Source organism: Callithrix jacchus, chromosome 5, assembly GCF_049354715.1.
Source record: "Callithrix jacchus isolate 240 chromosome 5, calJac240_pri, whole genome shotgun sequence".
NCBI classification, from domain to species: Eukaryota; Metazoa; Chordata; class Mammalia; order Primates; family Cebidae; genus Callithrix; species Callithrix jacchus.
Window position 1 is genome coordinate 153,169,925 of NC_133506.1, and position 12,312 is coordinate 153,182,236.

At 38.1% G+C, this 12,312-nt stretch overlaps 1 protein-coding gene across 2 annotated transcripts in view; it reads left to right on the top strand.

Moving 5' to 3' along the window:
- RFC3 (replication factor C subunit 3) overlaps positions 1-12,312 on the top strand; it is a 94,908-nt gene that overhangs the window by 67,843 nt on the left and 14,753 nt on the right. The window lies entirely within an intron of this gene.

Consider the following 12,312-nt stretch of genomic DNA (forward strand, 5'->3'; position numbering starts at 1 on the left):
TCAGATTAATTATATTTTGTAGCAGTCCAATCGGGAGAGAATATGGACATAGAAAATGAAAGAAATTTGAGCATGAGTGTTTAAAATCGCATAAATTTTGTTAGTTTGTTTCTCCCACTTAATTGAAATAATGAAATATTTCTCACCTTTACAGGTTATTAAAATGCTACATCAAGGGCAACATGACACATCCTTGAGGTGATGGAACTGTTTTGTATCTTGACTGTGGTAGAAGCTACATCAACCTATATATAACTAAAATTCCACAGACATGTAGCACACACACTTAAATAATTGAGGGAATTTGAACAAGGCTAAATGATCATATCCCTGTCAATATCCTCCTTGTGACATTGTGCTGTAGTTATGTGAGATAATACCACTGGGAGAAACTAGGTAAAGGATACGTGGATCTATGTATTGTTTTTTAACAGTGTAATGAGAAGTTATCATTATTTCAAAAATAAAAAGCCATGTTTGAAAAAGCCACAAGGACACATGGGGGAACAATACATACTGGGGCCTTTCAGAGCGTGGAATGTGGGAGGAGGAAGAGGATCAGGAAAACAACACTAATGGGTTCTAGGCTTAATATCTGGGTGATGAAATAATCTGTGCAACAAATCCACGTGACGCAAGTTTACCTATGTAACAAACCTGCACTTGGACCCCTGATCTTAAAATAAAAGTTAAGAAAAAAAGCCACATCCACCATTTGCTTTATTTCTGGCGTTTGTCAGCAATGTGCAGCCTTTGAATAATCTCCGAATATTCAGAGTGCATAAGGCACAGTGAAAAAGCTCAACTCCCTATCCTGAAACATCATTTATTGAGCACCTACACAAATGAACAATTTGCATGATCAAAATGTACTGAACCATCTATAACTCAGAAATAGGACCTTCCACCCTTTGTTCAGCCCACTCTTTTCAAGGATACTTGGTAGCATCTTAGGCAAACTATTCTCGACCCCTCCCATTCTTGAGATGCATGCTACGGAGTTCTTGATTGGGTTCTGCACTGATCCAAGTGTGCTTGCTTTGGAAAAATTCTATTTTCACTTGTCTAATAGCTAATTCTTGAAGTTGGGAAATGAGGTCAGGTAAACATTCAGCCACAGTACTGAATTATAGCTATAGATACTGGGAGGTGTTTAGAATCTAGCCTGATTTAGAAAGAGCAGTCTTTGAAAGCCCCAGAATGAAGTGACCCAGTTATTCTCCTTTCTTCAAACACTGTCTTCTGAATTGTCTCTGACTGTCAGAAATATGCTGGAGATGAACTGTGTAAGGGTACCAACCCTGTTTTGTTCATAAAGCATTTCTCCCAGCAATCCATCCAGCTGAACCTTGTAATTACATCCAGAGCCTGCTCACCATGGCGACCGCGGCCACTCTATCGAATATTAAATCTATTGATCTTGAGCACAGAGCCCATCTCAGTTTTCAAATGGCCCATGCAGTCTCTTTCCCCAGGGCTGAAGTATATCTGAGCTTCTTATGGGCTTCCAAAGGCTCATCTTATCTCTTGGCACAATATGTTCTTTTGACTTGCTGGTGATTTTGTTATTTCACGCAGGCAGGTGCAGACCAGAGGAAAGAAAAAGGGAAAGGAGTCCAAGGAATGCTCAGTTCTTGCTTTTCAAGATCAACTTTTCCTATGCCCGTTACTCTCATACCCAGGTCATTTCCTGAACTCCTCAACCTCTTAGTGTGAGAGCTGCCTCTTTTATTTCTCTCAGGCAGTGCACCGTGCTGGGAAGATGCACCGTGGGCTCCTGGAGCAAAGAGCGCCCTGTTGAACAGAGCTACCTTTGAGCCTATAACGAAAAATTGCCTACGAGGTTGATTAGTTGACCTTGGGCTGGACTAGTCTGTTTGAAATGTGGCAGGGTGTAACTCTTACATTATGTTACAGTATCAAACTGCCTTCTAGTGTGTGAAATTATATCATGGTGTGTGGAATTATAACATTATGTTATCACATCATAGAATAACAGCATACTATAAAAATTTGAGACATTATAGGAAAAAAAACTTGATCTAATAGTCAGAATACCATGGACCAATTCCAGGCTTTCTTTTAAAAAGAATAACTTGTATAATTTTAAGGGATGCAAGTGTGATTTTGTTACATGCATATACTACATAGACATACAATCTGGGCTTCACAGCAACCGTCACCTGAATAATGGACGTGATACATGAAGTAATTTCTCAGCCCTCACTCTGCTCCTGCCCTCCCAGCCATCCAGGTTTCATTATTTATTTGCTAGTTGTGTTGCTTAGCTTTAACTTCTTCTTGGTCCACCTCTGCAAATTGAAATTAAGTATAATTATACTGATCTTAGAGGTGTCTCGATAGAATAAGACAGGATGTTTAGCTAAAGCATACTACTGTTGAGAAAGTAAGAGGAAAAATAATCATTTACTATAAATCATTAAAACTCAAGTGCAGTTTTAGAAGAAACAGACAAAATAACCTTAGTTAGTATCTGTCAGAATATTTGGTTCTAGAGACCAAAAGTCTTAATCCCTTTTTAACCTCTGAATAGTCTGGAGCCACTGAGTTGCCTACCCCAGAGCTCTCCCACCCATATTTTTCCTCCTAGGAGAGACTGAGTGACACAATTGAGATTAAAGATACTTATTTGCTTTTCCGATCTCCCTTGCAGCTAGTGATGGTCATAGGATAATTGAAGGCCAATGAGACTTTCTGGGTGACTGCCATGGAGGACTTTTTCCTCCCTTAAAAACAAAAAAGCTTGGTCATGTGTGGTGGCTCACGCCTGTGATCCCAGCACTTTGGAAGGCCAAGGTGGGTGGATCACGATGTGAAGAGATTGAGACCATCCTGGCCAACATGGTGAAACCCTGTCTCTACTAAAAATACAAAAATTAGCTTGGCATGGTGGCCTGTAGTCCCAACTACTTGGGAGGCTGAGGCAGGAGAACTGCTTAAACCCTGGAGGCAGAGGTTACAGTGAGCCAAGATCGCACAGCTGCACTTCACCTGGCAACAGAGCAAGACCCCTTCTCAAAAAAAAAAAAAAAAAAAGCTTAAAGAAGGCTTTGAAAGAGAGTCTTCTCATTTGCCTGACTCTCTTCTTGTATTTGAATGTGGTAAACCTGAGACTTTGGAAACCATCTTTTGACCACAGGGTGATAAGCCCAAGGATAGAAGCTGCATGCTAAGGACAGAAGTGAAATGATGGAAAAAGCCAGGTAGACATAGCCACATGCCTGAACCACCCTAGAACCACTTTTGTCTAGATTTTAAGAACATAAAACTCATCATGATTTAGGCTACTTTCTGTAGTATCTTGTTTTCTTGCCTCCGAAAGCATCCTAGTTGATATACAAAGGAAGTTTCTTCTACAGGCACACAAGTTCAGGGGGCAGCATTACATGTAATGTGAATGGTGCTCCCTGCGGTTTTATAACACAGTGGACTTGGTCTTGGTGAACTCTTATTCATCTTTTAAGACTTACCTCATGTGGTACCTTTTCTGGGAAGTCCTCCTAAACAGAGTAGTCACTCATAGTTAACCACAGTTTCCTGTAATTATATATTATTAGAAAGATAGTACTTTTATAACATACTGAATTGCAGTTAAATATCTATGACTCGATTTCTCAGGTGCAGAAGCCAAGTAAGCACGATGGTACATGACTCTGTGGCTGGATAAAATGGTATTCCTGCATACAATAGGTGCTCACAAATAGTTTCTGAAATAAAAGAACTACTTGGTGACAATGAAAATTTTATTATAGTAAAATTTATCAGATCTCATATAGCAGATTTCTGGAAAATACTGCTATTTTTCTCCATGTGGATTTAGAAAAAAAGATCGGTGATGAAACAGTCATTGATAGTAAATATTTATTTAAAAGAAAATCTTAAATTTGTGTCACAAGATCATTCTTTCTTCATGCCAACTCTCACTCTTCCTGCGTCTGTATCTGCAGCTGAAAGACGAGACTGGACTTTGCATGATAACACAAAGCTTCAATGATCCAACACATCATTGAACAACGCGGTTATATTCACCACACTGTGCTTAGTAAGGCAAGGAATAATATACAGACAGACATTTTTAGGAACATTTAGCAATCATAAGAGTTGAACCGACAGGGCCGGGCTGCTTTTTAACCTTTAACTAGCAAGATTTTTTAGCTTAATAACTCCACAGGCTGGTTGATTATTCAAAAATTTCCTGATTGAAAATTCATTTAGTAAACAAATACACTTTTAAAAATTTATTTTTAACATTTTCTTTATAATTAGCACATAATGGTTGTACATGTTTAGAGGGTTGTGGGGTGTGTAAATGCATGTACATATTGTATCATGATCAAATCAGGGCAGTCAGCATGTTTACCCCCTCAAACCTTTATCACTTCTTTGTGCCAGTGACTTTCAAAATCCTCTCTTCTAGCTATCTCAAAATATACAACAAATTCTTATTAGCTATAATTGCCCTACTATGTAATAGAGCACCAGAAAGCTTTCTTCCTTGCTGACTATAACTTTGCAACCATTCAGCACCCTCTCCTCATATCCCAGGCTCCCTCCTCTCCCCAGCCTCCATAACCACTCTTCTACTTTCTACTTCTGTGAGAGCAAGCTTTCGAATTCCGCATATGAATGAAACCATGCAGTATTTGTCTGTCTGTGCCTGGTTTATTTAAAATGCAATATGTGTACACAATAGAATGTTACTCAGCTATAAAAAAGAATAAAATCCTGTCATTTGTGCCAGCATGGATGAAACTGGAGAACAGACATTTTGATAGCCTGCTATGCATTAGATTCTTTTTCTGAGTGCTAGGGATATATTGGTGGTCAGTAGGTTTGAGGGTTCTGACTTAATGGACCCTATATATTTTATGTATGTATTTATTCATATGTTGGTGATAATGGAGATAATGGCTCTCTTTATGGTCAGGAGGAGCCTCAGGGCCTCTTGTTAAAGTCCCTGAAGGATTGAGGTTCTGTATGTAAACTGTGTGGGGTGAGTACGGTCCCAGCTTTGACTTGAGGTTTGCATTACCCTTGGTAATGTGTCACCTCAATAAAACTGTTGTGTAGCAAATGATGTTAACTTATGAATTCAGTTGTTTGGCCAAAGCCTACACCAATTTTCCATTTGTGCCGATGATCTAAATTCTATTCCATCCTTGCCCAGAAGCAATATCAGAACTCATGTATGTGCCATTACTACCTTATATGGGTAGTTCTGCCTTATCTGATAATAGCAATGTTAATCTGATTTCATCAGACTCGAAGTGATTATATGCCAGATACCTCACAATGGTGATTTGGATGCCCTTGTATTGACCCAGTGTGATGAAATGAGCAAAACAATTGCCCTAAAACGGTTAACAGTTTGCCACCTCTCTTCAGAAAACCGATGGATCTTCGGACCCTAATGTTTATTTATCATTTACTATGTTTGTTTCAGGCATTGTGCTGAGCTTAATATTATCATCCCTTTGAACTTACTACAAACTGTTCAGATAGGTATTCTTATTGTTGGTGAAACTGACATGGCTTCACTGTCTTACTGATGAACATTGGCTCTAAGAGCTTAGGTTACTTGTTCAAGGTGAAGTAGGTGGGCCAGTTGAGATTCAAACTAGGTCTTTTCAGATTCCTTAATCCATTCCTATTCCTTTTCTGCCATGCTTTCTTCTGGATATATCAATATGTAAAATTAACCTAATTTTTAAAAATGTGAATGTTATAGTTAGGAGACAGAATATTATTGGGTATCAACTACATACCTCATGAAATAACCTAAACTTTGTGTTACATACAATTTAATTCATATACAAGATGAAAAATATTATAATTTTCAATAATTTTTATCATTTTAGTCCTTCCAGGTTATGGTCACTTTAAATAACTGAAGACTCCACCACCTTTAGTGGTCGTAAAAAAATAACTAATGATCTTTTGCAATCTTGCTTGCTCAGTCTCATGTTAAATACACAACTAAGAATGACAGTGGTATTTTTAAGCATTCATTATGCATTCAAAATACTGGCAGAAAATCATAGTAGGAATTCTAATAATAGAAGCAAGTCTACCAACCTTGGATTTAATGCATTCTTTTTATTCACATGCCAGGTTCCCTGAAAATTTTATCTTGAGGTGTTAACAGGGAAGTCTGTCACCAGTAGAGGACTAAATGAAGTCATGAGTCATATAACAAGCAGAGTAGACCTTCACTTGGTTGCTTAAGAAAATACTATCAGAAACCCGGATACAATAAATTTGCAAATAACTTGAAGACAAAAATGTACTTAGTGGATAATGACTAATGTGTCCTACTTAAAATCAAATCCTTTTAAGCTAATCTAGTATGGCAGATTAAGGAGAAATGATAGATGTATTTTATCTTGATTGCAACAAATCTTTTGATTATCTGCATATTACACCCATCAATGAACAACAACAAGAGAAGTGACCTGAGCACACAGCTAATTAGATTATAGCAACTATATAATATCAAACATGTGGATGAAAATACCAGGTGCTCTACTTCTACAATGTCAAAATATATGTATAAACATATACCACATACGATCACATACACACACAATAAATAAACAGAGAATATATATATTTGCATCATAAAAATGTGCTTAAAGTTCTACATTCCATATATTAAGAATAAGAATAGTTGTGAGAACTTTCACAGGAATGCAAGGAAAATTAATGAGACAGGATAAAATAATTTCTAGGCACAGAAGTTAAATATATCAGGACCATTCAATCTGAAAAAAAGCAGATTAGATATAACTTAACATTATTTGACTTTATCTACATAATACCAAAATAACCAATTTGCTCCGACAACTATCCAAGCAAGTCAAATGAATGTTTTAAAAATCCAGTAACTCCATCATTGTAACAGTTGATATCTTATAAATATATTGATTTAGCTTTGAGAAATAGCTGAGACATCTGAAATACAGAAATTTGCTTTTCCCTTAGGGAGTGTTGCCTTGAATGGAGCAGGTAAGCTAAGCATAACTAAGACAAAAATTAGGGGAAAGTTGAAGAAAAGATCGAAGAGAGAACATGAAAGGCAGAGCTCCAGAAGCCAGAATAAGGGATGTGGGTATTTTATATGTTAGTAGAAGGTTTCATCCAGCTGAAACTGGAGAGCCTTAAGACTTAAAGAAACGCTGCCCCAGCCTGAGAACATCCTATATTCTTCCTGCTCCAGGTAAAACCATAATCCCAAACTGGGTATTGGTGACACCTCATTTCTGTTTCCCTACTTCATTCTATCTCTATTTTCTTTTTGATATCCTCATTAGTCATTCTACCTATGATTGTTGCCTCACCTCATCCAACCATCTGAGGCCAGTAATTCTTGAGTTAGTGTTTTTGTGTTTCCCAGCTCCCAGCCATTACCACCAATCACACTGTCACTTAAGAACGTATTTTCTTTACTTTAACACTGAAGCAGTTCCAAAGTGGCAGCATAGAAGGAAGATGCCCTCACTTCCCCAGAGAAAACAAAAAACAAATGGACAGCACCAAGATTATCATCAGCAATATTTCAGAACTTAAGTACAAAAAGGAGGCAGTCCCTGGGGACACAGAGAAATGAAAAATCTCTGAGAAGACGGTTAGATAGTTGAACTTCTATATCAGCAATGCCCCTCCTGTCCAGCACCAAGTGCACAAAATATTTCCCTCCATTCACAACTTCAAATTATACTACAAGGTGATAATAATCAAAACAGCATGTTACTGCTATAAAAATGAGAAACAGACCAATGAAATAGAATAGAGAACCCATAAATAAAGCCAAATACTTAGAACCAACTGATCTTTGATAAAGCATTTTAAGAAAAGACATAAATTGAGGAAAGGACACCCTATTCAATGAATTGTGAGAACACTGGATAATTCGGAAGAATAAAGCTGGACACCTATCTCATCATATACAAAAATCAACTCAAGATGGAGAAACGATTTAAATGTAAGACTTGAAACCATAAAACATCTAGAAGAAAAGCTGGGAAAAACACTTCTGGACATTGGCCTAAGCAAATAATTCATGATTAGAACCATAAAAGCAAATGCAACACAAACAAAAATAAATTAATAGGACCTAATAAAACTAAAAAGTTTCTGCACAGTAAAATAAATAATCAGAGTAAACAGACAAACCACAGAATGGGAGAAAACATTTACAAAGTATATATCTGATAAAGGACTAATATCCAAATCTATATGAAACTCAGCCAAATCAGTAAAACAAATAATCCCATCAAAAAGTGGTCAGAGTACATGATAGACGTTTCTCAAAAGAAGATGTGAAAATGTCCAAAAAAACATATAAAAAATGCTCAATCATCAGGGATATGCAGATTAAAACCAAAATGAGATACCATTTTACCCCAGTTAGAATGGCCATTATTAGAAAGTCAGAAAACAATAGATGTTGGCATGGATGTGGTGAAATGGGAATGCTCATACACTGCTAGTGGGAATGTAAATTAGTGTAACCTCTATGGAAAATGGTATGGCTGTTTCTTAAAGGTATGGATATTACTCTATTTCTAAAATTAGATCTACCATTTGATCCAGGAACTACCCACTTCTTGATATCTATGCAAGGGAAAATAGGTCATTATATCATAAAGACACCTGCACACGTTTATTTTAGCACAATTCGTAATTGCAAAGACATGGAACCAACCTAAGTGCCCATCAACCAAACAGTGGATAATAAAAATGTGGCATACATACACCATAGAATACTACTGAGCCATAAAAAAGAACAAAATAATGTCTTTTGCAGCAACTTGGATGAAGCTGGGGGCCATTATGCTAAGTGAAGTAACTCAGGAATGGAAAACCAAATACCCTATATTCTCACTTAGAATTTGGAACTAACCTATGGGTATGCAAAGGCATACTTAGTGCTAGACGTGGGAGACTCAGAAGCAGGGAGGGTGACAGTGAGAGGAATAAAAAACCACTTACTGAGTACAATGTACACTACTCAGGTAGCAGGTTCACTTCAATCTCTAACTTCACCACTGTACAATTTGACTGCGTAACAAAAAAACCACTTTTACCCCAAAAGCTATTGAAATAAAGAAATACACACACACACACACACACACACACACACACACACACACACACAATATGTAATTTTATTTTAAAAAATTGATTGCAAAAGTTTCTGTTCTAATAAAAAAGAAAAGTATAAAATAGTTTAAAACAAAAAGAAAACTTTCCAAATCTTGAAATAAATACACAGGTATAGGAACATGAGAGAACAGCACACAGTTTAAATCTAAGTAAGATTATTGCCAGGACATATAATAATTAAATTCTCAATGGTCAAGGACAAAGAAAAATAAAAGCTGCTAAAAGCAGCAAAAGAAAATAAGCAAATTGGCCAGGTGTGATTGCTCATGCCTGTAATCCCAGCGCTTTGGGAGGCCAAGAAGGGTGCATTACTCGAGGTCAGAAATTTGAGACCAGCCTGGCCAACATGTGGAAACCCTGATTCTGCTATAAATACAAAAAATAGCCAGGAGTGGTATTTTTCAGATGAAGAATAATAAGCCGACATTATTTTTCATTGAAAGCCTGTAGTAGCCCCTCTATATGTGCTTTTGTGAAATGACAGTCCATTATCCACAGAACCAGGGAGTTTTAAAAGATGTAAATTAGATCCTGTCATTCTCTTGCTCCAGAGGTGTCCAGTGTTTTGGCTCCCCTGGGCCACATTGGAAGAAGAATTGTCTTGGGCCACACATAAAATACACTAACATGATCGATAGCTGATGAGCTAAAAAATATTGCAAAAAAATCCCAAAATGCTTTAAGAAAGTTTACAAATTTGTCTTGGGCTGCATTCAAAGCCGTCCTGGGCTGCACGTGGCTTGTGGGCCACTGGTTGGACAAGATTGCAACCTTACTATAACTCCCTTTTCCGCTAAGAATAAAATCCAGATTCCTTTCTATACCCTGAAAGGCTCTACACAATCCAACCCCCACCAAGCTCTTGCCCAAATCCTGGTTACTCTCTCTCCATCTTGCTCAGCCCGCTTCATATTCTGTCACTTTCTCAGGTCTAGGCAATCAGAGTGATAAATCAAACACTGATTTGTAGCACTTGCCAATTTCTGTGGTGTAAATACTCCTAGATAGCAACATGATACCACTGAAGGTGAAGCTGGTTAGAAATGTGCAGTCACACTCCATTATAAATATTTCCACCATACAGAAACAGTAGGTGTAAAAAAAAAAAAAATCTCAGAAGCGTAGGTCATAGTAAAAATGTAACATAACTAATGATAAGTGTTGAGTATGTATTACCTTTTTTTAAGTAAAATGTATTTATTTGTAAGTTTACATAACTTATTTTAAAATAACATCTGTGTTTAGTAAGTAGCTCATAAATCTCCTGGAAATTTGACAATAGGCTTTCACAAATGGGCTCCAGCAATCACTCTATGTACCCCGGATGTCCTCAAACACTTTTCCTTGGATTCACATATTTATGCGTAACCAAGAAAATGTCTGTATGTTTTGTTCCTTGAGTTTTAGCCCAGACCTTTCTGGCGCTAAAAGTGTTACTTTCCCTGGAGCCTTAGGAGATAGGTTAATTTCATTATGTTACCTTTCTCTCATGGGAAGTGGTTTGGGTCTGTTTTGGCTCCTGCATCGTCTTTCCTTAGTGATAATTCTGAAGCTAATTGGTTATCTTCCAAGACTGAAACAGAAACTCAGTATCTCACTTTGTCTTCCAAGTATGCATCTGTGTCTAAAAGTATGCAAAGAAACAGGTGTCTGTTCCCTGCGGGGTCCTGCAGACATCTATGTTTATTACACTAACATTGTGTTCTTCCCTGAATTTACCTGTGTGCGCCCACAAGGCTGTTTCAGTACCAGCTTGTTTTATGTCCCTTTGTTTAAAATTCTTATTTCTGAAATGTTGTTTGAATTTAAACAAACTAAAATTGTTTGTGGTTGATTTTAACTCTTACTTATTTGCCCTACCTTAGGGACTTTGTCTTTCTCATAATTGTATGCCCAGCCCCTAGTACATTTCCTGGCATGTGGTAAACACTTAGAAAATACTGAATAAATGGATGATTGCATCTTCTTCCATGTTCAAAACTAAACAGTTTCTAAAAAATCAGTTGTTCTCCCTGACTTTCCTGTTTTTTCTTCCTAAGGGTACCACTCATCTTTTGGTTACCAAAGCTCAAATCCTGAGTTTTCTTCTGAGCATCTTTCTTTCAACCCCAGTTGTCACTGGTCTTGGTTAAGTGTCCCAACATGGGTTCTCCCTTGGTCCCTGTAAATTCTTTCGAACTCTGCCATTGGCCCATCTCAGAGCCTTATCATCATTGACTGGGCTACTGTGAACTCTATTCTAATTAGTTTTCCTACCTCCAGTCTTTCTTCACATTAATCCATCTTCCTGGTGTCAGAGGAACCCTCCTGAAGCAAGGCCAGATCATGCCACATCATTTAAAATAGACCAGATGACTCTGACAGCATCAGGATAGAATCCAGATTCCCTCACGTGCCACCCAGGCCCTTCCACAATCTGGCCTCAATCTGCCTGCCCACCCTTCCTGCACAGCAATTTCTTCCACAGTTAAGAAGAAATTCACCTGCCCATGTCTCCCAGGTGAATTTCTCAGAGCACTGTTTCCTCAGAAAGTAATGGAGGTTGCACTGAACACATTTCCCATGGCCAAATAAGCTGGAGGGCAATTCTGGCCTAAACAGAGCTGGTGAGACTTCTCAGAGCCTAAGTATGCAGAAAAATAAGACCCAACAATATGTTGTTTGGGGCACATAGTTAGCAAAACTTTAGAGAAAAACAATGGAATAATGAATACAAAATTGAAGGCAGTAATTATCTTGGATGGAAAGGAGAGAGGTGTGATCAGGGAGGGATATACCAGTGGCTCCAATGATATTAGAAATTGTTCCGTATCTTTTTTGAGATGGAGTTTCGCTCTTGTTACCCAGGCTGGAGTGCAATGGCGCAATCTCGGCTCACCGCAACCTCCGCCTCCTGGGTTCAGGCAATTCTCCTGCCTCAGCCTCCTGAGTAGCTGGGATTACAGGCACGCGCCACCATGCCCAGCTAATTTTTTGTATTTTTAGTAGAGACGGGGTTTCACCATGTTGACCTGGATGGTCTAGATTTGTTGACCTTGTGATCCACCCGCTTCGGCCTCCCAAAGTGCTGGGATTACAGGCGTGAGCCACCGCGCCCGACCCCTTGTACCGTATCTTAAGGAAGGT